The sequence below is a fragment of the Nomascus leucogenys genome, chromosome 22a (assembly GCF_006542625.1).
Source record: "Nomascus leucogenys isolate Asia chromosome 22a, Asia_NLE_v1, whole genome shotgun sequence".
NCBI classification, from domain to species: Eukaryota; Metazoa; Chordata; class Mammalia; order Primates; family Hylobatidae; genus Nomascus; species Nomascus leucogenys.
In genome coordinates this window covers 49,193,764-49,220,912 of record NC_044402.1, presented here as the reverse complement: position 1 = coordinate 49,220,912, position 27,149 = coordinate 49,193,764, and the positions used below count along the sequence as shown (strand labels likewise).

At 45.0% G+C, this 27,149-nt stretch overlaps 1 long non-coding RNA gene, 3 other non-coding genes and 1 pseudogene across 5 annotated transcripts in view; 2 read left to right on the top strand and 3 right to left on the bottom strand.

Moving 5' to 3' along the window:
- The window catches only part of LOC101177381, a 37,885-nt gene extending 31,918 nt beyond the window's left edge, over positions 1–5,967 (bottom strand). The window contains exon 1 of the long non-coding RNA XR_004027972.1: positions 5,496–5,967. This is a non-coding gene — a long non-coding RNA (uncharacterized LOC101177381). The remainder of the gene's footprint in view (positions 1–5,495) is intronic.
- A 5,614-nt stretch (positions 5,968–11,581) lies between these two features.
- Positions 11,582–11,655, bottom strand: TRNAI-AAU. The gene has a single exon. It is a non-coding gene; the product is annotated as a tRNA-Ile (tRNA).
- A 3,389-nt stretch (positions 11,656–15,044) lies between these two features.
- On the top strand, positions 15,045–15,118 carry TRNAT-AGU. Its single transcript has one exon. It is a non-coding gene; the product is annotated as a tRNA-Thr (tRNA).
- Positions 15,119–19,563: 4,445 nt separating this feature from the next.
- On the top strand, positions 19,564–19,636 carry TRNAV-AAC. The gene has a single exon. It is a non-coding gene; the product is annotated as a tRNA-Val (tRNA).
- A 96-nt stretch (positions 19,637–19,732) lies between these two features.
- Positions 19,733–20,835, bottom strand: LOC101176726 (annotated as a pseudogene). The gene has a single exon (XR_177761.3). The product of XR_177761.3 is annotated as a succinate dehydrogenase cytochrome b560 subunit, mitochondrial pseudogene (transcript).
- Positions 20,836–27,149: the final 6,314 nt, after the last annotated feature.

The window sequence follows — 27,149 nt, the reverse complement described above, 5'->3', positions numbered from 1 at the left end:
CAAGTGATCCTCCCACCTCAGTCTCCCCCAAAGTGCTGGAATTAAAGGCATAAGCCACCGAGCCTGACCTATCCCATATTCTTAAAACGTACCCCATGATCCTGCTTTTCTAAAGAGAAGACCACACATGCACAAAAATGCATGCAAGGAATGACCAGCCTGGCCAACATGGCGAAACTCCATCTCTACTAAAAATACAAAAATTAGCTGAGTGTGGTGGCATGCACCTATAGTCCCAGCTACTCGGGAGGCTGAGGCAGGAGAATCACTTAAATCCAGGAGGCAGAGGTTGTAGTGAGCTGAGATCGCAACACTGCACTCCAGCCTGGGTGACAGAGTGAGACTCCACCTCAAAAAAAAAAACAACAACAAAAGTGTGAGAAGATTCATAAAAAGGTGGTTATGCTTGTTTAAATAAGGCTGAAGAGAAATGGAAGGAAGGGTAAGTGTAAAGTGGTGGTTAAGAGAAAAATCTGCTGGGCAAGAAACATCTCATCTCATTCATCTATAGAAGGGTCTTGCAATTCCTGAGTGGATGCACGTGACTAGTGGTGTGCTAGGCAGGCTCTAGCCCAAGTGACGGAGATTGGGGCAGCTGCCATGGAGCAGGCAGATCCTGGAAAGGCAGGATATTACCTAGGACTCGGCTCTGACATTTTGCTACAGCATCACCTGGTCTCCTGATCTCCCTTTCTGAGCAAAGCAGGCCTATAAAAAGAGAAAGAAGTTATCAGGAATAACCTAGTGCTAGTTCTGCTCACCCAGGCCAACTCCCATGAAAGTCAGTTCTGCACAATTCAGCTGCAAATAAACCTTCTCTCAATATATAAGCACCATCCAAATCCACCACCCGATACAAAGTAGAGTAAAGGCAAAATGCTCAACAAGGTGGCAGGACCAATATAAAGTTAAACATGAATGGAAGAGTGGATATGTTTACAATATGTTAGCTCATCATACAATACAAAAACAATTTTTCTTTTCTGAGACAGGGTCTTGCTCTGTCACCCCATCTAGGCTCTGTCGCAGTCACAGCACACTGCAGCCTCAACCTCCTGGGCTCTAGCAATCCTCCCGCTTCAGCCTCCTGGGTAGCTGAGACTGCAGGCACACACCACCACGCCCAGCTAATTTTTTTTTCCTTTTCTTTTGAGATGGAGTCTCGCACTGTCGTCCCAGTTGGAGTGCAATGGTGTGATCTCGGCTCACTGCAACCTCTGCCTCCCGGGTTCCAGCAGTTCTCCTTCCTCAGGCCCCTGAGTAGCTGGGATTACAGGCGCCTGCGACCACGCCCACCTAATTTTTTGTATTTTTAGTAGAGATGGGGTTTCACTATATTGGCCAGACTGGTCTCAAACTCCTGACCTCGTGATCCGCCCACCTCGGCCTCCCAAAGTGCTGGGATTACAGGCGTGAGCCACTGCGCCCAGCCACCCAGCTAATTTTTAAATTTTTTTGTAGAGACAGGGTTTCCCCAGGTTGCCCAGGCTGGTATCAAACTCCTGAGCTCAAGTAATCCACCTGCCTTGGCCTTCCAGCGTTGGGATTACAAGTGTAAACCATGGTGCCCAGCTAAAATGTGATCGTTAATCTATGTTCATCTAACCTAAAGAAATGTGACACTTTAGGAAAAAACAGACATTAGCTATTTAATAAAACAAAATTTTTCTGTGTAATAGTGTTATATACAGGGAATGAAGGAAAAATATGTTTCTTCAGTTATATGTTTAACTGTACATATATATAATTATGTGTGTATATATTTATATATAAAGCTATATATAGTTAACTGTACATATATAATTGTGTGTGTATATATATGTGTATATATATATGATACATACACACAGTTATTCACTGCATTGTTTGTGATGGTGAAAGATTAGAAACAACCTAATGTCTATCACCAGGAAATGAGTAAAGCCCAAGTGTTCATCACCATGAAATGGCTTAAACATATTACAGTATATCCATATACAAATGAAGACACTGTATACTAATATAGAAATCTCTTAAGATATAGTGTTAAGTGAAAAAAAGTTGGAAAGTATGCCACCTAACAAATAACTAAGAGTGAAAATAGCCGGGTGTGGTGGCTCACACCTATAATCCCAGCACTTTGGGAGGCCAAGGTGGGCAGATCACCTGAGGTCAGGAGTTCAAGACCAGCCTGGCCAACATGGCAAAACCCAGTCTCTACTGAAAATACAAAAATTAGCCGGGCCCAGTGGCGCACGCCTGTAATACCAGCTACTCAGGAGGCTGAGGCAGGAGAATCGCTTGATCTCTGGAAACAGAGGTTGCAGTGAGCCGAGATTGCACCACTGCACTCCAGCCTGAGTAACAGAGCCAGACTCCCTCTCAAAAAAAAAAAAAAATTTTTTTTGCAGCAGATTCCAGGAAGTCAGCTTTCTTCTCCTTTCACTAGCTTTTCTCTTCTTCCCTCTACCATAAGCACATACATACAAGATTACTTTCAATGTCAGTAAAAATATTCTTTTAAAAGCAATTTTTTTTTTTTTTTTTTTTTTTGAGACGGAGTCTCACTCTGTCACCCAGGCTGGAGTGCAGTGGCACGATCTCGGCTCACTGCAAGCTCCATCTCCCGGGTTCACAACATTCTCCTGCCTCAGCCTCCCGAGTAGCTGGGACTACAGGCGCCCGCCACCACGCCCGGCTAATTTTTTGTATTTTTAATAGAGACAGCACTTTGGGAGGCCAAGCAGGGGCGGATCACGTGTTAGCCAGGATGGTCTGGATCTCCTGACCTCGTGATCTGCCCGCCTCGGCCTCCCAAAGTGCTGAGATTACAGGCGTGGGCCACCGCACCCGGCAAAAGCCTATTTTGAAAGAGGTTTCTTTTTTTCTTTTTTTTTTTTCGAGACAGGGTCTCACTCTGTCACCCAGGCTGGAGTGCAGTGGCGTGATCTCGGCTCACTGCAACCTCTGCCTCCCGGGTTCAAGTGATTCTCCTGACTCAGCCTCCTGAGTACCTGGGATTACAGGTGCCGGCCACCATGCCTGGCTAATTTTTGTGTTTTTAGTAGAGACAGGATTTCACCATGTTAACCAGGATGGTCTCGAACTCCTGACCTCATGATCCGCCCCCACCTTGGCCTCCCAAAGTGCTGGGATTACAGGCGGCAGCCACCGCCTGAAAGAGGTTTCTTTTAAGAGTCGGTTTTTACCAGCCAATGTCAACTTCCTTCCTCTCATGAACTGTACCCCTTCCTGGCTAGATTCTGATCATCCTGGTGTATTTGTCACAGACCCAAAATACAAATCTCTAGTCAACAGTATAGAGCTCTTCATGGCTTCCAAAACAAGGCATATTTCCTTCCTAGAATGTTCCTTCTCTGGAATCCTCGTGATTCACTCCTCATTCCTTAGTCTTTACTTAAATAATGGTAAAGCCTTCCGCATTCATCCTATTTAAAACTCAACACCCATCCCTCACTCTACCCTACTCCATATTGCCCTTCTCTGATTTCTTTTTCTCCACAATACCATCACCTGAGAAACTGTATTTTCCTCTAGAATAAAGTGCACAAACATGGAGATGTTTGTCTTAAATGAATAAAGCCATGTCTATTCAAAACCAATTAGTCAAAACTAGTATCATATTCTTAGTTACTATTTTTTCATAAACTGTCAATTTGGTGCAACCTGGTTCTCATATCCCATTCCCCTTTTCTAGACATTCCTTTAATCAACATGCTACTGAAGCTTTCCTTTTCTTTGTAATAATTTAAAAAACCCAGGTCTTTGTGATTGCAATGCTTGCTAGCGGCATCATGCAGGAAATGGCAGAAAATGAATCCTCTTATATGCTGAACCAATAGTTCATGGAATGGTTGTGGGGGGTCACAGATCTTGTAATCTGAAGTGCCCCATTGACTTAAAAGTAAAAAACACATGGCCGGGCGCGGTAGCTCACGCCAGTAATCCCAGCACTTTGGGAGGCCCAGGTGGATGGATCACCTGAGGTCAAGAGTTTGAGACCAGCATGGCCAACATGGTGAAACCCCGTCTCTACTTAAAATACAAAAAATCAGCTGAGCGTGGTGGTACACACCTGTAATCCCAGTTACTGGGGAGGCTGAGGCAGGAGAATCGCTTGAACCCGGGAGGTGGAGGTTACAGTGAGCCAAGATCGTGCCATTGTACTCCAGACTGGGAGACAAGAGTGAGACTTCATCTCAAAAAAAAAAAAAAAAAAAAAAAGTAAAAAACACAGGCTTTTATGTTATGCAGACATGAATGCAAATCCTTGGTTCTGTCACTTACTAGTTGTGAGATCTTGGACTTATTACCAGGTTAAACCCTCTGAGCCTCAGCTTTACTGTGGTTAAATGGATATAACAATATCCAATCTCTCTAACAGAGTTGTGAGGATTAAATAACAAAATTTGTAAACCTATTTAATAGTACTGGGCATATAACTCCTCAATAAGTGTTATTACAATCACTGCGACAGAACAAAGATCACTGGAGGGGTATTTCCAAATCGTTAGAGGTTTTAAGATCATCACAACTCTAATCCCAGCACTATGGGAGGCCGAGATGTGTGGATCACTTGAGGTCAGGAGTTCGAGACCAGCCTGGCCAACATGGTGAAACCTCGGCTCTACTAAGTAGCTAGGCGTGGTGGCACACACCTGAAATCCCAACTACTTGGGAGGCTGAGGCAGGAGAATCATTTGAACCCGGGAAGCAGAGGATGCCGTGAGCCGAGTTGGCACCACTGCACTCCAGCCTGAGTGACAGAGCTAGACACCATCTCAAAAAAAGAGCACCACTGAACTTTGTAACATTAACTGACAGAAAAGACACTAGACACTAGAATTCTATGAGCCCCCAGCAGTGTCAGAAAATCCTCTTAGATGGATTTTGTTTTTTGTTGAAGAAAAAACCTTCTTAGAGAAATATTGCTGGATTTCTTAGATTAGATAAGGATAAAATGAGAACTATCTTACTCTACTCGTTCCTTTTATTATTCAAGATTCAGTACCCTGCTGGTAAGTTTCACTCAGCGAATCTAGCACACATGAATTAAGTGCTAGTTAAGGTACAATGTCTCCAACAGGCACGGTGTCAGAATAATGGTTTCTGTCCATCAGAACAAAGGATGAGATGCGCCTCTTGGATTTGACTGTAGCCCAATGGTCATCATCGCTGGCTGCACATTAACATTATCCAGGAAATTTTAAAGCTCTATAGGTGATTCTAAGGAAGAGGAGGACTGAGAGGCCGACTGTTAAGATGCACTGCTACTGTCCGATGAGCACACACTCATCCATAACCTTACACATTTCCTATTCACCTGATGCCCAGAATCATCAAACAGTGTATTCAACACAGTCACGCCATTTCTGTTTTCCAGTTGACTATCTTCCACAAGATACTGTTATCCAGAGCAGGTAAACTCCCTAGCGCCTGTCGCTCAAGAACTTAAATCCCTCCCTGCACCCAACCCATCAACAGTGACTTATTACCATCCGCAAGCCAGGCTGCTTCCCGATGCACCTTTTCTGCTGGGGAGTGCCCAGACGAGCGCCATCTGCTCCTGGGCCAGAGGAGTCCCTGCAGAGTCATTGACTTCCTCCTTTCCAAAAGCCCCGTAGGTTGCATTGGAGTCCCGAGGCGAAGCGCCGACACTTCATCTACCCGTCACCTCCCGATTTTTGCAGTGTGTTTCTTCTGAACAAGAATGTGTGCCCTGGAAGCCAACTCAAGTCCCAGACCTAGGTTTCTCGACATTTCCCCAAGTCCCACCTGCGTCAGGTTGTAGGCTCCGGGGCCAGCCCCTTTCGATCCGCATCAAAAAACCTGGCGATCCCGTTTGGGCACAAGAGCTCAGGGCGTTGGTCCCCGCGATCGCAGAAGCCCACTTCCAGAAAAACTCGACCACTAACAGTAAGCTTCAGGGGTCGCAAAAAGGGGTAGAAGGATTTGCATCCCCTGGCGTCATTTCCGGGTCCGCTCTGGAAACCTCGGAGGCTTCCGTGTCTCTGTCGTTTATTCCAACTGTTAATGCTCCATGTGCCTTTGACTCTCCTCATCTTCCCTTCTAAACATACGAGGAAGAAAGGTTCAGGTTTCCCAGAGAAATTGTGTGGAAAAACCTTAAAAGTATATATACAAAGGTAGACAGAATAGTACAGTGCATCCAATGTACCTGACACACCTTCAAGAATTACTAACTCGGCCGGGCGCGGTGGCTCACGCCTGTAATCCCAGCATTTGGGGAGGCCGAGACGGGCGGATCACAAGGTCAGGAGTTCGAAACCAACCTGGCCAACATAGTAAAACCCCGTCTGTACTAAAAATACAAAAAAACTAGTTGGGGGTGGTGGTGGGCCCCTACTACTCAGGAGGCTGAGGCAGGAGAATCGCTTGAACTTTGGAGGAGGAGGTTGCAGCGAGCCGAGATGACACCACTGCACACCAGCCCGGGCGACAGTGCAAGACTCCTCTCAAAAAGAAGAAGAAGAAGAAGAAGAAGAAGAAGGAGAAGGAGAAGGAGAAGGAGAAGGAGAAGGAGAAGGAGAAGGAGAAGGAGAAGGAGAAGAAGAAGGAGGCCTGGCACGGTGGCTCACGCCTGTAATCCCAGCACTTTGGGAGGCCGAGGTGGGCGGATCACCTGAGGTTGGGAGTTTGAGACCAGCCTGACCAAAATGGAGAAACCTTGTCTCTAGTAAAAATAAAAAAAAATTAGCCGGGCGTGGTGTTGCATGCCTGCAATCCCAGCTACTAGGGAGGCGGAGGCAGGAGAATCGCTTGAACCCAGGAGTCGAAGGTTGTGGTTATGGTTAGCCGAGATCGCGCCATTGCACTCCAGCCTGGGCAACAAGAGCGAAACTGCGCCTCAAAAAAAAAAAAGAAAACAAGAAAAAAGAAAGAAAAGAATTACCAACTCGTGGCAATTTTATTTATCTATAACCCACCTCCTCCCCTTATGTTGTTGGAAGCAAATCTTTTTATCTTTTTTTTTTTTTTTTTTTGGTGGAGTCTTGCTCTGTCGCCCAGGCTAGAGGGCAGTGGCGCGAACTCGGCTCACTGCAACCTCTGCCTCACAGGTTCAAGCGATTCTCCTGCCTCAGCCTCCTCAGCCTCCCGAGTAGCTGGGATTACAGGCGCCCACCACCGCACCTGGCTAATTTTTGTATTTTTAGTAGAGACGAGGTTTCACCATCTTGGCCAGGCTGGTCTCAAACTCCTGACCTTGTGATCCACCCGCCTCGGCCTCCCAAAGTGCTGGGATTATAGGCATGAGCCACCGAGCCCAGCCCACTGCATTTTTCCTTAAAGCAAAACCTGTCGTTCTTCTGTTTCTTGCCTCTTAGTTTCTTAGTCCTTTTTTTCCTATTAGCCCTATTTGTATTTATTTGTTATTAATGCACTATGACTAATAAAAACTTGCCTAGGGTCAGAAACTTTGAGCTTTAGCAAAAACAAAAACATAACAAACAAAAACTCAGAAAGTTTTTTCAGATAAAGGTTTGTTTTTCAAGTACAATTAAGAGCATGATTCTGCTCAGGCATGGTGGCTCGCGCCTGTAATCCCAGCACTCTGGGAGGCCGAGGCAGGCAGATCACTTGAGGTCAGGACTTCGAGACCAGCCTGGCCAACATGGTGAAACCCCAACTCTACTAAAAATACAAAAATTAGCTGAGTGTGGTAGCAGGTGCCTGTAATCCTAGTTACTGGAGAGGCTGAGGCAAGAGAATCTCTTGAACCAAGATAGCGGAGGTTGCAGTGAGCTGAGATCCCACCACTGCACTCCAGCCTGGGTGACAGAGCAAGACTCCATCTCAAAAAAAAAAGAAAAAAAAAGAAAGAAAAGGAAAAAAACAGGCATGATTCTGAACAGTTTAGTCATTTTAGAAACTTTTGGGATAAATCTGAATATTCAGAGAGTTTTCTCTGGCCATAAAATAGAAGATAGGAAGAATGTAAATTTTTATTCATATGGAGAGAAAAGACACAGTTGTCCCTGTGTTATCTTTAAGAAAGCTCCTGTTCTTAATTCTCTAACTAACTGTAATATCTCAAAGGACTATCTGTAAAACAAAAGGAAACAACCACCTGTTAAATTCAGAATTCCAAAAAATTTAATTGTATCTCTTGTGTAATATAGACATCCATCTCATGACCTTGCTTATTAATCATTCTTTAAAAATTATATATAAATTGGTTCTATGACCACTATAAAAGTACCTGCATTTTGTTTGTTACACAGAAAAGTTTAACGTTCAATGTAATCTTTAAGGGACCTAAATTGGCATAATAATATTTTCATACTTGGGAGGAGGGGTTATGACTTTCCTTCAATGCATGGGGAAAAAATCACTTTGTTGCTTGTGGCAGCAGTATTAACTATAGTTGTAAGATTAGACAGCTTAAGGGTAATACCAACACCAGATGTGGTAGAACAGTGCCAATCATAGAGAGTCAGAGTACCTCTGTACTCCCTGTCACATGAGATGTATTTCTGTCCTAAGCCAGTTGGATTATTCTTCCTTTTTCCCATTTTTATTTTTTATTTTGCAGCTGAATGATACATTCTAATGCAACATCCTTAACACTTACCAAGTTCTCAATTAAATCTATTCTGCATGATCCCCTCCTGTCTGGTAAATCTGGTAAATCTTCTCTGAGTCCTTTAGCTTCCTGCTCCCGTATGGATTAGTTGCATTCTAGGTTTCTTGAATAGCTGTCATCCTGTGGTTTTTCATTTTTGAGCTCCTAGATCAGATTCATCATTTCCTGAGTTCTGTGTCTTTCTCTCTCTTCCTCCCTATTTTCCCTGTAGTATATATATTCAGTTTGCTTCTTAAAATGTAGGTCAGCTTTTTGAGTTGTCATAGGTTTATAAATGTCTTTATTCCAACTTCACATTTGATGCTATACATAGCTATGGAATTCTGTATTAAAACATTTTTCCTCCAGATTTTGAGGCATTATTCTGTTTTCTCCTAACATTCATTCGAGGTTGCTGATGAGACGTCTGATGCAGAAAGAGTATCTTTCTCTTGCCCACCACCATTACCTCTGAAAGCTGTTAGAATCTGATGTAGTTTGCTTTCAGTCTTATTCCACCGTGAGCAGGTGTATACGAGTCTACTCCTAAAGGCTGAGGAAGCTGAGAGGCCAAAGAAAGAGGCTGACAAATTCAGTTTCTCAGAAAGAAACATTTAATAACAGGAGCCATGTCTTGAGTGGTAGCAAGACAAGATGATGGATCCCCACATTGTCACCAGCCAAACCCAGGGCTTATGAACCACAGGGAATTTGCCTAAGGGTAGGATTTTTCTTTTCTTTTCTTTTTTTTTGAGACAGGGTCTCTTTCTGTCACCCAGGCTGGAGTGGCCAGATCTTGGCTCACTGCAACCTCCGCCTCCCAGGTCAAGCGATTCTCATTCCTCAGCCTCTGGAGTAGCTGGGACTACAGGCACGCCCCACCATGCCCAACTAATTTTTGTGTTTTTGGTAGAGACGGCATTTCACCATGTTGGCCAGGCACGTCTCAAACTCTGGACCTCAAGTGATCCGCCCACCTCGGCCTCCCAAAGTGTTGGGATTATAGGCGTGACATACTACACCCAGCCTAAGGGCAGGATTTATGTACGGTAAGTATGTGGTTACAGTAACATCAAGGTTGTTTTCACCGAATTTCAGGATTTATTGTACCTTAAAGTAGAAATCTTAGAGGCATTTCCAGAACTGGGGTTAATCAGAAGTCAACATGTTGGATTACCATCCAAGATGGAGTGGCTTTCAGCTGGGCACAGTTGCAGTTGGCCAAGATCATGCCACTGCACTCCAGCCTGGGCAATACAGCTAGACTGTCTAAAAAAAAAAAAAATATATATATATATATACACACACACACACATGCACACACACATATATACATATATATAATATTCATGCACGCACACATGTTTGTTGAAATTATATGTAATTTCCTTTGATTATTGTACAGCTTGGGAGCCCATATTCAAACCTCTTTGATGATCATATGGTCTAGGAAAGAAAGTGCTTAGTTCAACTTATAAGAGAAAATTAAGGATATCGTCTTCACCACCCTCTTTCCTACGATGAAAAAGCCTGTACTTTGTACAGTGGACAAGAAGTATCTGTATTCAATTCCTGCCTAGTAGGATCAACTCATTTGAAAATAAGCTGATTTTTTTTTTCAGATGGAGTCTCGCTCTGTCGCCTAGGCTGGAATGCAGTGGCATGATCTTGACTCACTGGAGCCTCGACCTCCCTGGTTCAAGCAATTCTCCTGCCTCAGCCTCCCGAGTAGCTGGGACTACAGGCAAGCGCTGCCACACCTGGTTAATTTTTGTATTTTTAGTAGAGACAGGGTTTCACCATGTTGGCTGGATGGTCTTGATCTCCTGACCTCGTGATCCGCCAGCCTCGGCCTCCCAAACAAGCTCTGCTTTTAACAGTGTACAAAGTTGAAAAGTGCAAGTTAAAACATCTAAGATACATTAAGAAAAAGTGTAAATGCAAAACAACGAGTAAATAACTAAGCTCTCTTTTGTGTGAAAAAGAAGAAAAAATAATCAATATAAATGCAGTATTTAAATAAAGAAACCTAGTAGGGATATAGGAGAAATTAAGGACAGAGTTTACCTATAGAAGGTGGTGGTGAGAATTCAGCTGATGAAGAATAAAAATGGAAGGAAAGGCCTGGCAGCGTGGCTCACGCCTGTAATCCCAGCAGTTTGTGAGGCCGAGGTGGGTGGATCGCCTGAGCTTAGGAGTTCGAGACCAGTCTGGCCAACATGGCGAAACCCCGTCTCTACTAAAAATACAAAAATTAGCCAGGCGTGGTGCTGCATGCCTATAATCCCAGCTACTCGTGAGGCTGAGACAGGAGAATCGCTTGAACCTAGGAGACAGGGGCTGCAGTGAGCCAAGATGGGGCCACTGCGCTCCAGCCTGGGCTACAGAGCAAGACTCTGTCTCAAAAAAAAAAAAAAAGAAAACTTTTTAATATATCTATATCTTTTTGAAGTTTTCTTTAAAATGTTTCTGCTTTGTATAATAATGTGTTATTTGTTTTTTTAAAAACTCTTAAGTTAGAAAAATATTTTTAAAGGTATATATCCTGTTCACGTTGGAATAAGCATTCAGAGTATATAAAACAAAGATCTTTGTCACTGTTATCATTGAAGTTTTGGAAAATTTTTCTTTCTCACTTTATAATCTTGTTTTCTCTTGGACTGAAATGAAGGAAACGGAATGACCCAGCATGAGTGATACAAACGGTGGGTGGTTTTACATGCGTTTTTTTTTTTTTTTTTTTGAAGTAATCAAATAATTCAGCATTTTACTCCAAGAAAATTCCCCCGGGGCAGAGGAGGACAAGAATCACAAAAGCCTCCACCTGTACTGTACCTCTGTCACTGTAAGGTGCCTGTTGCCATTTTGTTTTCCGGGTGGGATGTGGGTATACCTTGGAGGCGGTGCAAAGTTAAGCCTGGAGAAACGCACAGGTACACGTTTGGGTAGACGTCTGGGATACCGTCCATTCTGGTGATAAAAACCACAGCGAACACTTGGCCAGTACGGGGATCGAACCCGCGACCTTGGCGTTATTAGCACCACGCTCTAACCAACTGAGCTAACCGGCCGGACGACAGAGTGCTTTATTTCCATGTTATAAACTACTATCAAACGGCATGCTTTATGGAAATTTATCTTCGAATAGATAATTACATTCATTCTGTTTCCCACTTTTCCTTCACCCGGGCTGGGAGTGACGAAGCTCCACATTGAACACTGAAGAACCCTGCTTCTTACGGGGAAACAATTTTTCTTAACCTGCTAATTCTGATCCGAGAAGATTCAAGTTAACGTTTCCAATCGGGGCTTCCTTCCTCCTGCCTGGTGCGAATCCGAAGTTGCATCCAAGCTTGAGATCTTGGCCAGCGGATCAGGGAACCATTGGACCACGGAGCTGTCTCATGGTTGAAAGGACGCGGCTCCCGAGTGATGGGTGCAGAGTCCTCTCTGTTCTTGGAGACCCTTCCAGATAGGTCGGCTCTTCTCGAAGACTTCGGGATCCGGGAACTGCACCCTCTCCCCGCCTAGCCTCGGGTGGTTCCTCTGTCACTACGATCCTGACGTCTCAGCGGCGCTTCCCAGGCCTGTGGCTCCGGGCTCAAGAAAGTCACACAGTTGCCGCTGCAGTTCCCGTCACAGGACAGCTAGTGGCGCTCGGGCGCGGACTGGGGTCCGCTGAGACAAAAGGACGGTGGGGACAGCCTCTCTTGAGCATCTGACCTCACCTCGTCCCCGGACAGAACCAAACCCCCAAAACAATAATAGGGATTACGGAGCCAGCGTGTTTCCGGAGTAAGGGCCATTATCTGCGGGGGAAAGAAATTCTATGATCTGAAAGGGGAGGAGAAGGCGAGGCCTGGATTCGTCAACTCAGAGGAAGCAGGCGTGAAACATTTGCCCCTGCGAGTGCCCCGCTTCCAGACGGAGCCTGATCCTCCTGCTGGCAGGTGACAACCCAGGAAGGGGCCACTGGAGCAGCTAATTCGTGATTTACTGTCTGTTTTCTTGACAAGATTCTACTTTCCCCCTCTTCCTACAACAACTGTTTCTGTCAGTTAAGGGTAATAATATTTTCAAAAGTTAATTGGCCTATGTACATTTTAAATGCCCTCCTTATGCCCTCCCTCTCTATTTAGACGTTCATGAATATACTTATTTATACATATAAATTGTAAAGTCTTATCTTGGATATGCACTATTAGTATATAATGTGTTTAATGCTTTATATTCGTGTCTTTGCCTTAGAAATGAGAATCATATCCTTTGACTAGCCAAATTTGCCATTTATTTTCTAACTTTACATTTCAACTCTTTGAATATGAAAAATTAAAACTAGTTTAACATCATAAATAATAAATCACCTTTTCTTGTCCTTCAGCTCCTTTCACTAACGTTGCACTTTTTTTTTTTTTTTTTTTTTTTTTGAGACGGAGTCTCGCTCTGTCGCCCAGGCTGGAGTGCAGTGGTGCGATCTTGGCTCACTGCAAGCTCCGACTCCCAGGTTCACGCCATTCTCCTGCCTCAGCCTCCAGAGTAGCTGGGACTACAGGCGCCCGCCACCATGCCCAGCTAATTTTTTGTATTTTTAGTAGAGACGGGGTTTCACCGTGTTAGTCAGGATGGTTTCGATTTCCTGACCTCGTGATCCACCCGTCTTGGCCTCCCAAAGTGCTGGGATTACAGGCGTGAGCCACCGCGCCCGGCCCTACTTTATTTTTATTTTATTTATTTATTTATTTTTTTGACAGAGTGTCGCTCTGTTGCCCAGGCTAGATTGCAGTGGTGTGATCTTGGCTCACTGCAACCTCCGCCTCCCGTGTCTAGCGATTCTCTTTCCTCAGCCTCCCGAGTAGCTAAGATTACAAGTGTGAGCCACCACGCCAGGCTAATTTTTGTATTTTTAGTAGAGACGGTGTTTCATGTTGGCCAGGCTGGTCTTGAACTCCTGATCTCAAGTGATCCGCCCGCCTCGGCCTCTCAAAGTGCCGCGATTACAGGCGTGAGCTACCGTGCCCGGCCTGTACATCTGTTTAATCAACTAGTAGATGTCTTCGTTTGTTTTGTTCTGTAGTGAAAATGCTCAAAGTTTGTGGTACAGATTATTATTATCATTGCTGTTTTACTAGGACACTTGTTATGGTAAATGATTCCTGGAAGACTGGGCCACATTTAGACTTACTTTGACCTCAAGAGACCACCGTAGGCATCAGTCACTTGCTTTTTGTCATCGGTCAGTTCCCTAGGAAACAGACACTGAGATGGAGATTTGTGTGCGGGAAGTTATTGGGGACGCTCTCAAAATCAGCATCTGTGAGAGTGAGGTGAGCGGGATTGAGAAAAGACAGATGCTGAATTCAATACAGGTGCAACATACGTCCAGCCCCTCTCACAGGTATATATAAATCTGGAATGGTCCTTCACAGATGTCCTTAATTATAGTGGGGAGGCGGGAAGGGCAGACCTATGTATTCCTCCATCAACAGTCATGGGATTTGAGCTGCTCCAGTGGTGGAGTGTGATTTGGAGCAAGTGACTTCCCTTCCACTGAAGGTAGGTCCCAGAGTCGGACCCAGACATGAGCCATCAGTAGTTAATATTCCTGTAGTTGAAGAATGAGTGCCACCACCTGGGCGTGGGGGGCCCGGGTGGGGAATCTACACTTGACCTTAGCCAAAAGGCCGAGAAGCGATAGAAGGGGGGGATCTGATAGATGCACCACATATCCTCATAGTTCTTTTCCTACAGCAACCATGTGTCAGACATGTGCTAATCTTCCACCAATAACCCCTGCTTCTCCACACTAACAGAGAAGAGAACAGGTGTGGTTAAAACAAAATGATGGTTAATAAAGAGTCTATTCATTTTTCCTTTGAGGTTCAGCAAAAGCCCCTACGTGACCACCAGAGCCTGTAGTGAGTCTAGCGGTATCCATGTTGGAACAGCTTTTCTTTTCTTTTCTTTTTCTTGAGACGGAGTCTCGCTCTGTCTCCCAGCCTGCAGTGGGAGTGCAGTGGCATGATCTCGGCTCACTGCAACCTCTGCCTCCCAGGTTCAAGAGATTCTCCTGCCTCAGCATCCTGAGTAGCTGGGATTACAGGCGCTCGCCACCACGCCAGCAGATTTTTGTACTTTTAGTAGAGACAGGGTTTCGCCATGTTGGCCAGTCTGTTCTGGAACTCCTGACCTCAGGTGATCCGCCCGCCTCGGCCTCCCAAAGTGCTGGGATTACAGGTGTGAGCCACCGCGCCCGGCCGGGACAACTTTTCAAGGGGAAATAGTCATTTCAATCCAGCCCATAATTAATCCTTTCAAAATAAAATTATTTGGTTTTCACTGAGACCTAAATGTCTATTTTTGTTTTGAAGTCATCTAATAAACTAGTTGCTGAGATTGTTGCAAATTATAGAAATCTGAAATAGTTTTCAAATAATACACAATTGAGATCTTGTTTGGCGATGGCTCCGTGGCTTAGCTGGTTAAAGCGCCTGTCTAGTAAACAGGAGATCCTGGGTTCGAATCCCAGCGGGGCCTTGCTTTCTGTAGTTCCTGCGTTTTGTAATTTCATCCTGTGCAACTGAATTTACACCCAATAAATCCTGTAATACTCAGGCTTTCAAAAGCTGTGCTAGAAAATAGGAGGTACATTAGGCGAAAAGCGGGAAATGCCAACAGTTTCATGACAAGCATTCCTAATTCATGGTAACTTTTAAAACACAATATTTGTCCTATTGTAAGGCTAGGTAGCCTAGCATAGCTGTGGTTTGTTCCATTGTCCTACTGTTTGAGAGCAAGTGATGCAGATTCAACAGCTTTAGAAATAGGCCCTTTTGGCCGGGCTAGGTGGCTGTCCCCTGTAACCCCAGCACTTTGGGAGGCCGAGGCTTGCGGATCACCTGAGGTCAGGAGTTCCAGACCACCCTGGCCAATAGGAAACCCCGCCTCTACTAAAAATACAACAGCCGCCCTTGGTGGCAGGCCCCTATAATCCCAGCTACTCCAGATTGAGGCAGGAGAATCGCTTGAACCCGGGAGGCGAAGCTTGCAGTGTGACGAGACGGCTCCACTGCACTCCAGCTTGGGCGACAGAGAGACCCCGTCTCAAAAAAACAAACAGACAAAAAAAAAAAAAAAAACAAAAAAAACCCTGAACGCAATTGGAATAGAGATGGCACCCAAAAACTTTTTTACAATAGACCACTAATGGCTTTTCTAATTTTTTTTTTGAGACGGAGTTTGGTTCTTGTTGCCCAGGCTGGAGTGCAACGGCTCCATCTCGGCTCACAGCAACCTCCGCCTCCCGGGTTCAAGCGATTCTCCTGCCTCAGCCTCCGGAGTAGCTGGGATTACAGGCATGCGCCACCACGCCTGGCTAATTTTGGGGTTTCTCCATGTTGGTCAGGCTAGTCTCGAACTCCCGACCTTGGTTGATCTGCCCACCTCGGGCTTCCAAAGTGCTGGGATTACAGGTGTGAGCCACTGCGCCCTGCCTTAAACTTTAAATTGGTTACTGTAATAGCTATTCTTCCTCTTTGAATGATTCTGGACTTAGGATATCACCACAGTTTCTGAAAAGAAGAGACTGTGATATAATCTTAAAGAATTATTCATGACAAAACTGATAAATTATTAACAATAGACTAGAGGCGAATGAAAAATGCATTTTAATATCTGAAGCCTTTTCTAGGCAGATTTTCACATAAAAGATCTAAGAAAAACACCAAACCGTCAAGAATAAGGTGTTTCTGTCTTATCTGCTCTGTTTCTTTGGGTATTCTAAGACTTATTAACTATATTGCAATCTTTACTCACATATACAGGTACATATTCTTTATTCAAAAAGACTTTCCTTCTTCAAGGGCAAAATGCCACTTTTCCTAGGATCCTCAAATGGACAGCTCTGTGTGTGTGTGTGTGTGTGTGTGTGTCCTCTTAACTCAAGCCTTGTGTTGGCTTGAGCTAACTATGTGGTTCTTCTTCACGTCCAGGTGTTAAATCCTGACATTGAGCACCACATAAACTTTACTTTATTTTATTTATTTATTTTTTTGAGACGGAATCTCACTCTGTAGCCCAGGCTGGAATGCAGTGGCGGTCTCAGCTCACTGCAAAATCCGCCTCCCCGGTTCGAGCGATTCTCCTGCCTCAGCCTCCCCAATAGCTGGGATTACAGGCACCCGTCACCACGCCCGGCTAATTTTTGTGTTTTTAGTAGAGACGGTGTTTCACCATGTTGGCCAGGCTGGTCTCAAACTCCTGATCTCAGGTGATCCTCCCGTCTCGGCCTCCCAAAGTGCTGGGATTACAGGCGTGAGCCACCATGCCCGGCGGGGCACTGAATAAACTTCAGTAAATTGATTTGAATATTCCTGAAAAGGTGAAAGGTATGGCATCGCGATGACGGAAAATGTTGGGAAGGAGAAATAGTCTCAGGAGGCATTCCGTCTGTTAACCAACCAGAGAACTTTGAGCGTGTGAGGCGAACGTGTTAACAACTACACTACAGAAAACAACTTCCAAATATTGTTATCCGGCAGACTCAGCACGGATTTTTCTGGAGTCCACTCTTCTTACTACATTCTATAGTACTTTCTTCTCTTTGTTAAGACTGTTTAATGCTAACGCTGTGTCCACAATTCCACATAAGCAGCACACCAAACTTAGGAATGTCCAACACTCACAGATTAAGTTCCCTGAACCTTGATTAAAATCTAAACCGTGATCACACATGAAAACATCTCAAGAATCTTGCCACTTTTCAGGACTGACATTTACATCTTGACTGGATTATGGAGTCAATCATTGTAATTTAGTAGAGACAGGGTCTCACCACGCTGGCCAGGCTGGTCCCCAACTCCTGACCTGAAGTGATCCGCCTGCCTCTGCCTCCCTAAGATTTTTTTAATTTTTGGTTTCAACCATTTTCATATAATTTGAAAAGTTATAGTTTTCTTTATGTTTGCCTTTGTTGGCATTTGTTGATGGAATTAAATTTGTGAGTTGATGTCATATGTGTTCATTGACTAGTACACATTAATAAATTTTTTAGAAAACCAAGAAACCAAAACTCTTCACTGGACGACATCTACATGCCAAGAATTAAAGATTAGTTCCCAATCTCTCCAATTTCTCTCATCACATTCAGATTAAAATATATCTTCCCCTCTTTTGGAGACATTTCCTTCTTCCCTGATCCAGCCCATATATTCTCATTTAGTCTAATTTCTTTCCAAGCCCTGCTTCAAATCCTTGGATTTTCTCCCTAAGATTATGACCACTCCATTCAGTTTCTAATGACAAAAAATCACTTTCTTCGTCTAAGATCTCCAGGGAGAGCAAAAAAAAAAAAAAAAAAAAAAGCTCCTTTCTAACCTATCTACAACCATCATTCTTTTCCTCGATCAAGTCTCAGGTCTGGCATCGTTTTCTCTAGGAGGTCTTCCTTTTTTTTAGACGGAGTCTTGCTCTTTCACCCAGGCTGGAGTGCAGTGGCGCGATCTCGGCTCACTGCAAGCTCCGCCTCCCGGGTTCACGCCATTCTCCTGCCTCAGCCTCTCCGAGTAGCTGGGACTACAGGCGCCCGCCACCACGCCCGGCTAATTTTTTGTATTTTTAGTAGAGACGGGGTTTCACCGTGGTCTCGATCTCCTGACCTCGTGATCCACCCGCCTCGGCCTCCCAAAGTGCTGGGATTACAAGCGTGAGCCACCGCGCCCGGCCTCTAGGAGGTCTTCCTTGATGGGCACTGGGGCATTTTTTAGTTTTTTGTTTGTTTGTTTGTTTGTTTGTTTTGAGACGGAATTTGGTTCTTGTTGCCCGGGCTGGAGTGCAATGGCGCGATCTAGGCTCACCGCAACCTCCGCCTCCCGGGTTCAAGCGATTCTCCTGCCTCAGCCTCCCGAATAGCTGGGACTACAGGCATGTGCCACCACGCCTGGCTAATTTTTTTTTTTTTTTTTTTTTTTTTTTTTTTTTTTTTTTGAGACGGAGTCTCGCTCTCTCACCCAGGCTGGAGTGCAGTGGCGCGATCTCGGCTCACTGCAAGCTCCGCCTCCCGGGTTCACGCCATTCTCCTGCCTCAGCCTCTCCGAGTAGCTGGGACTACAGGCGCCCGCCACCACGCCCGGCTAATTTTTTGTATTTTTAGTAGAGACGGGGTTTCACCGTGGTCTCGATCTCCTGACCTCGTGATCCACCCGCCTCGGCCTCCCAAAGTGCTGGGATTACAAGCGTGAGCCACCGCGCCCGGCTTTTTTTTTTTTTTTTTAGTAGAGACGAGGTTTCTGCATGTTGGTCAGGCTGATCTCGAACTCCTGACCTCAGCTGATCCGCCCCTCCTTGGCCTCCCAAAGTGCTGGGATTGCGGGCGTGAGCCACAGCGCCCGGCCCCCAGTTTTTTGACTGTTGTCAACAGGCTGCTCTGAACACTCCGAACAATGTAGTCGATATATTTGGCGAACGCATTTCTGCTCGTATCTGTCATCGGTATGTGATATTGGTGATTCCAATTAATGGGAAAAGTGAGGGTGAGAACAATACTACAATCGGAAAATTTTCTACAAGGAAAGAACAAATCCAAAATTTCTAAAGTTGGGGAATCAGGGAATATATACTTCCATGTTTCAAGATAAAGAAGCAGTGCCGGGCCCGGTGGCTCACGCTTGTAATCCCAGCACTTTGGGAGGCCGAGGCGGGTGGATCACGAGGTCAGGAGATCCTAGACCACGGTGAAACCCCGTCTCTACTAAAAATACAAAAAAATTAGCCGGGCGTGGTGGCGGGCACCTGTAGTCCCAGCTACTCGGAGAGGCTGAGGCAGGAGAATGGCGTGAACCCGGGAGGCGGAGCTTGCAGTGAGCCGAGATTGCGCCACTGCACTCCAGCCTGGGCGACAGAGCGAGACTCCGTCTCAAAAAAAAAAAAAAAAAAAAAAAAAAAAAAAAAAAAGTAGCAAGAGGATGTTCCCGTAGCAAGAGGATGTTTCCGTAGTGTAGTGGTTATCACGTTCGCCTAACACGCGAAAGATCCCCGGTGCGAAGCCGCGGGGAAACACTCAGGTTTACAACATTTTTCGTTGCTGCTTAGTTTCTATTCCTTCTTACGCACGAACGGGTTTGCGGTTCTGGAACTTTATTTATTTATTTTTTTAAAATGAGTATTTTAATTCAGTTTCAGACAAAAAGGGTACATTACTTCGATGAGAAAGCGTAAAATTAAGAGGCTTTTCTGGAAATCCAAGAAAAAGAAATAACCATTAATATGTTTAATGATAATTTTCTGGATCTTCCTCTTGTGTCAAAAGGTATATATTTTCTCCTCAAAAGCAGCTGCTCCAAGAACTAACTAGCCCTCTTTATCTCCCTCTAGCTGGGACAGACTAATTCCCCTCCACCCCCACCTCTCTTCTTTCAATAACACTGTGTAGGTGTTAACGGCCTGGGCTCTTACCAATGAAGAGAATTGTCCTTTAAGCCAGCAACCCACAGTCAGTGGCACCCAAAGCCTCACCAACCACCCACCCCCCGCCGCCCGTCCCCAGGGCAGAAGCCACAGAGCTGGCATTGTTTCCACTGTCTCAGGAAGAAGGAGCCAAAAGCTTATCCTCAGCACAAATCAAAGCCCAATATGGAGAGAGAATAACTGCTTCTAGGCCGAGAGTGGGCAAGCTGTGGGCAAAAAAGGGGAGTTTTTGCAGCCACCTCATCTTTAGAAACAAGGGGAAAACTAGACCCTTTTCCACTATTATGGTCTACAAGGTACTCTACTGCTCCAAGGGGATCTGAAAGTACAAAAGTATCTAAACAAATAAGGAGAACTTTTCCCAGGCTGGAAATAAGAATGACAAACAGAAAGATGAGTGAATGTAATAATGTGTAGGAAGACGATGCTGGGAGCCTCCGTCCTTCACATGGCTGCCAGCCCCATAAAGGACAACACAGTAAGAACCAGGACAACCACTCCAGACTGGTACAGCTGGGGAATCTTCGGGCTTTTTTTCTAGGTCCCACATCTGCACTCAAAGCAATACCAGTGCCACGGTGGCAGATGGACATCGCCATGGGAAGAGACCAACTGTAGATAGTGATGTGGGGTGATAGAGGACAGTTTGAACCTATATTCTTATTCCAGAACCGCTCCATCTCTTCTTTGGCCGTGTTTCCCAAAGGAACAGCATTTCTGATACAGAGCTGAGGGCTAAAGTGGGCTCGGAGTCAATGACGACCAACGTGTCTCAGCAAGAGCGCAGCCATCTTGGGTTCCGGTCTCGGTTCTGGACTTTAAAAAAACGCAATTCTGAGCTCAATTTGTGGTCCAGAAGTCTAAGATGAAAGATTTCTGACCCTGCTGATACTGAAGCCCGTGTCACCCCACCTCCTCTCGCCCCAGTAAGTTTCCTGTCCCTTTTCCTCCTCTTCTGGGCTTCAGAACCCTAGGAGGTGTCAATCCCAGGAGACGCCCACGGCCCAGGACTCGGCCTACGCCGCTCAGGTGAGACTGGCTTCCTTGGAATTCCATCTTAGATTTCTGGACCACAAATTGAACTCAGAATTGTGTATTTTTAAAGTCCAGAACCGCAAACGGATTTGTGCGTAAGAGGGAATAGAAACCCAGCAGCAACGAAAAATAACAGATGCCTTTCGCGTGTTAGGCGAACGTGACAACTACTACACTACGGAAACCTCGTGTTACTGCGCTTTTATCTTACTAAGTTTGCAGGTTTCCCGCAATTCGAAATTCCGCAGCGGCCGCTACCGAGTGTCAGTTAAAGGATAGCAGACGTCTCGGGCAATTATTAGTAGTAGTACTATCGGTACTGTTAGTGCCACACAATATTTCTAAAACCCATCAAGCGTGGACGAGGAGGAAGAGCTGTGAGGAGAGAAGGGTAAAGGAATAAATAAGATATTCCTGCCGTCAACGGCCTGGATAATCTGTATTGGACTAGGAGACTTGAATTTTCGTGACCGCCTTTCCCTTCCACATTTCCACCACCCGAGAAGATCCTCTGGGACTTGATTCTCAGCGGGGTTTGATCTTAGATATTTCAATTCCAGTGCGTTCCTCCCAGTGGGAATTCGGGGCGTGACTTCTTGCGCACTGGGCGGACTCCCGGCCTCGCTCGCTGCCAGGAGCCTTCTGTACAAACGCGACCTTCTCCCAGGACTCAGCAATGAGCGTTCACCTCGGTTCGAAGTGAGCTCCCAGCAGGCGACCGTCCTGAGTGAAGGAAGGGAACCCGACCATTTCTGCAATCAGCGTAGTGTTCACGCCGTTTGCGAGATTTCTCGGAAATAAGAAAGAAAAAGAGGAAAGGGTTAAAACGTTTAGCGACTTTGTGTGTTTCGTGGCCTATTTTGGTAAAAATCGCCAACTTTAGGACAGTTTTTCTTCTGGGATAGACATACATTCTGAGGGCGTTTCTACTTTCCTAACCTGCATTCTGAGAGATTATTTCCTCATTTTGTCTCCTAGTGTTAAACTCAGTTAACACCCTGTGGGGAAAAGAAAGAGAGATCAGATTGTTTCTGTGTCTGTGTAGAAAGAAGTAGACATAGGAGACTCCATTTTGTTCTGTACTAAGAGAAATTCTTCTGCCTTGAGATGCTGTTAATCTATAACCTTACCCCCAACCCCGTGCTCTCTGAAACATGTGCTGTGTCAAACTCAAGGTTAAATGGATTAAGGGCTGTGCAAGATGTGCTTTGTTAAACAGATGCTTGAAGGCAGCATGCTCCTTAAGAGTCATCACCACTCCCTAATCTCAAGTACCCAGGGACACAAAACACTGCGGAAGGCCACAGGGACTTCTGCCTAGGAAAGCCAGGTATTGTCCAAGGTTTCTCTCCGTGTGATAGTCTGAAATATGGCCTCGTGGGAAGGGAAAGACCTGACCGTCCCCCAGCCCGACACCCGTAAAGGGTCTGTGCTGAGGAGGATTAGTATAAGAGGAAGGAATGCCTCTTTGCAGTTGAGACAAGAGAAAGGCATCTGTCTCCTGCCCGTCCCTGGGCAATGGAAGTCTCGGTATAAAACCCGATTGTATGTTCCATCTACTGAGATAGGGGAAAACCGCCTTAGGGCTGGAGGTGGGACATGCGGGCAAAAATACTGCTCTGTAAGGCATTGAGATGTTTATGTGTATGCATATCTAAAGCACAGCACTTAATTCTTTACCTTGTCTATGATGCAGAGACCTTTGTTCATGTGTTTATCTGCTGAACTTCTCTCCACTATTATCCTATGACCCTGCCACATCCCTCTCTCCGAGAAACACCCAAGAATGATCAATAAATACTAAGGGAACTCAGAAGCTGGCGGGATCCTCCATTTGCTGAACGCTGGTACCCTGGGCCCCCTTATTTCTTTCTCTATAATTTGTCTCTGTGTCTTTTTCTTTTCCAAGTCTCTCGTTCCACCTAACGAGAAACACCCACAGGTGTGGAGGGCAACCTACCCCCTTCACACCCTGCCTGCAAAAAGTGACTCCCCGCAAGTGGCAAAGACTGGGCTCTCCTGATGGTCGATCGCCAACCCCTACCCCCAGTGCACTAAGAGAACTCTCATGATCATGCTGATACGTGAATTCTTTCAAACTTATTGAAAGAAATTTAATTGGCTTCCTTAGAGGTTAACTCACACCAGATCTCAGATTCTGGTTGTTTTATTTTGTGAGTCGGAATTTCACTCTTGTTGCCCATGCTGGAGTGCAATGGCACCTTCTTGGCTCATTGCAACCTCCGCCTCTCGGATTCAAGCGATTCTCCTGCCTTAGCCTCCCAAGTAGCTGGGATTGACAGGAATGTGCCACCACGCCCCACTAATTTTTAGAAGAGACGGGGTTTCACCGTGTTACGCTGGTCTCGAACTCCTGACCTCAGGTGATCCACCCGCCTCAGCCTCCCAAAGTGCTCGTATTACAGCGCGAGCCACCGCGCCCACCCCTCAGAACCCACCCCTCAGATCCTGGTTAATTTGACAAGATAAAGGAAAGAGGAGGCAGAAACTAACATTTTCAGAATCTGGGCTGCGCGTGGTGGCTTACGCCTGTAATCTCAGCACTCTGGGAGACCGAGGTGGGCAGATCACCTGAGGTCAGAAATTCGAACATGGCGAAACCCTGTCTCTACTAAAAATACAAAAATTAGCCGGGCGCATTTGCTCACACCTGCAATCCCAGCACTTTGGGAGGCCGAGGCGGGCTGATCACCTGAGGTCAGCAGTTTGAGACCAGCCTGGCCAGCATGGCAAAACCCCATCTCTACTAAAAATACAAAAAATAGCCGGGCGTGTTGGCACACGCCTGCAATCCCAGCTACTTGGGAGGCTGAGGCAGGAGAATCGCTTGAACCCTGGAGGAAGAGTTTGCAGTGAGCCGAGATCACGCCATTGCACTCCAGTCTAGGCAACAAGAGCAAAACTCTGTCTCAAAAAAAAAAAAAAAAAAAAAACAAAAACCCTGATATATATACTATACACATTTTAGAGGTGTTATCTTCCATAACACTCCTTATATATAACTTCCTGAAGTGCCGTGTTTGTCTAACTTTTAAAATGCTTCTTCATCTGCAAGTCATGGTTTGCTGTCTTCTGCAGTCTATGCCTCATACTCCGTGAACTCCACGCAATCAGTCTCTCTCTCACGACTGGACTTTTCACCTGAGGTTCCCTCTAGCTGAAAAGCTTTGCGCTTGGCTTTGCCTAGTTAGTTATCTTTAGCTCGTGATTGGATCTCAGGGAAACTTTTTTCTTTAGGAAAGACTTCCTTAAACTACATCAGTGAAAGTCCTACATTCCTCGTAGTGCCATGAACTTTCTTCCCTTACCAACTTTACATTTATGAGTATAATAACTAGATTGATGTCTGTCTCCCTGGAATATAAGTTGCATTTGGACAGGAACAGTGTCTGTTCTTGCTCATCAATGAATCCGTACTGCCTTGCACTCAATGAATACCTTTGAATGTAAGACTGGACCTTTACCATAATTCTCTGAGTAAAGTATTATTTTCCTAATTTTAAGTTGAAGCACCGAGGCTTGCAGCGATCATCTGTCTTGCCTAAGTGTGGAACTAGTGTGTGAGTTACAGCTCACACAAGGATATTCCTGGCTTTACAGTCTTGCTCATTCCTTAATATACGATTGGATGTGGGTATATTTTTAACAAATCCCCAAAGTTCTGATCTTTGTATTTTCCTAGAAACTGATAACGGAAAAGAAATCACTAGAACAATAGTAATAGCTACAATTTATTACCAGCCATTAAATAAAGTATTTAATGAGTTTTCATATGTAAACAAACAAAGCAAGCCTAGGGTGTAGATGCAATTGTTACTTAAAATCATTTGCCTGTCTTATAGATGCAGAAGTTGAGGAGTGGGGAGGTTAAATAATGTAAATAACTTCCTCAAGCTCACACAAGTTATAGAACTTGGAAGCAGTATTTCTATCCGTGTGTGTCTGAGATCAAAGTATTCCTCATGGCCGGGCAAGGTGGCTCATACCTGTAATCCCAGCACTTTAGGAGGCCGAGGCGGGCGAATCACGAGGTCAGGAGTTTGAGACCAGCCTGGCCAACATGATGAAACCCCATCTCTACTAAAAATACAAAAAATTAACTGGGAGTAGTGGCGGGCACCTGTAATCCCAGCTATTTGGGAGGCTGAGGCAGGAGAATTAATTGAACCCAGGAAGCAGAGGTTGCAGTGAGCCGAGATTGTGCCACTGCACTCCAGCTCAGACAACAGAATGAGACTCTGTCTCAAAAAAAAAAAAGTATTCCTCACTATTGCAGTTTTCTGGAAAAAGGAAGGGTCTATGAAAAGACACTAGTATTAAGAGGGTGAAACTGAGCATATAATATGAAAACGATTTTTACAGTATAGGGAGAGGCAGAAAAAGCTCAATATAGAGACACTCTGATGACATGGAGAGTTGCCAGAGATAACTCGTACAAATATTATGCTTGTAACTGGTACTACTTCCTGGAGAAAATGGGAAGTGCATATTTCAGAGTAAAAGGAGGACGTTTTTTCATTTAAGAGAATGGGTATGAACAATGGCCCAGGAAATATTCCCTAATGCAAATTAAATGTATTGCTACCCTTGGATGCGGGCATTAGAGAAATTCTAGTCTGCCAGGTGCGGTGGCTCATGCCTGTAATCCCAGCACTTTGAGAGGCTGAGTCGGGCAGATCACCTGAGGTCAGGAGTTCGAGATCAGCCTGGCCAACATGGCAAAACCTGGTCTCTACTAAAAATACAAAAACAAATTAGCCAGGCTTGGTGGCACTAATTCCAGCTACTCAGGAGGCTGAGGCAGGAGAATTGTTTCAACCCAAGAGGCAGAGGTTGAAATGGACGGAGATCACACCACTGCACTCCAGCCTGGGCAACAGGTTGAGACTCTGTCTCAAAAAAAAAAAAAAAAAAAAAAAAAAGAAAAGAAAAGAAATTCATTCTATTCAGATACATGGTTCTTTTGGTGAAAGCTGTTTGTTTTGGTAGCAAGAACCATCCCACTTCCTTTAGAGTCCTTTCTCTTTCCACACTTCAGCTGAATTTGCCTCCTTGCCCTCCTCAACTACACTGTCTTCCTCTAAGTCTCCCTGGAAGACTAGAAAGATCTCTAGGCAGGAAATCTGAATATCTGAGCTTCAGTCTTGGTGTTATTTATGTTGTGTCCTTGGGAAACTCAATGACCTCTCTGAATTTTATTTTCTAATTGTGAAATGGGATAATGAAACCTGTATTCTAACGTATTTTCAACAAATATTTATTGAATGTCACCCATATCTCTTCTAGGTATTAGTAATCTGACAGTAAACAAATATCTTGCCCTCATGGAGTTTGCATTCTCATAGGGAAGACAGACAATATACAGAATAAATAAGTTATCTAGTGTGTTTTTAAAATGATCATAAGTGGGCGGGCGTCGTGGCTCATGTCTGTAATCCCAGCACTTTGGGAGGCCAAGGCGGGTGGATCACCTGAGATCAGGAGTTCAAGACGAGCCTGGCCAACATGGCGAAAACCCGTCTCTATTAAAAATACAAAACTTAGCAGGGCGTGGTAGCACACGCCTGTAATCCCAGCTACTCGGGAGGCTGAGGCAGGATACTTGCTTGAGCCCAGGAGACAGAGGTTGCAGTGAGCCGAGGTCATGCCACTGCATTCCAGCCTGGCGAACAGAGCGAGACTCTGTCTAAAAAAAAAAAAAAAAGACTAAGCGCTGAGATATCCTCGTAGAAGGATGGAGGAGAGCAGGAGGAACCGGCAAAAGAGAAATTGAAGGAGAAAGACAAGAAGTGGTGAAAAAATAGGCAAATAGATCAATGACAAACAATAATGACAAATAGATCTAGAGAGACCAGAAATAGACCCGTACAAACATAGTAGTCAAGTAGTCAATCTTTGACGAAGAAGCAAAGGCAACACAATAAAGCAAAGATCGTCTTTTCAACAAATGGAAACAATTGAACAACTGAACTTCCACATGCAAAACAGTGAACCTAGACACAGATACACCATTCACAAATATTAACTCAAAATGGATCATAGCCCTAAA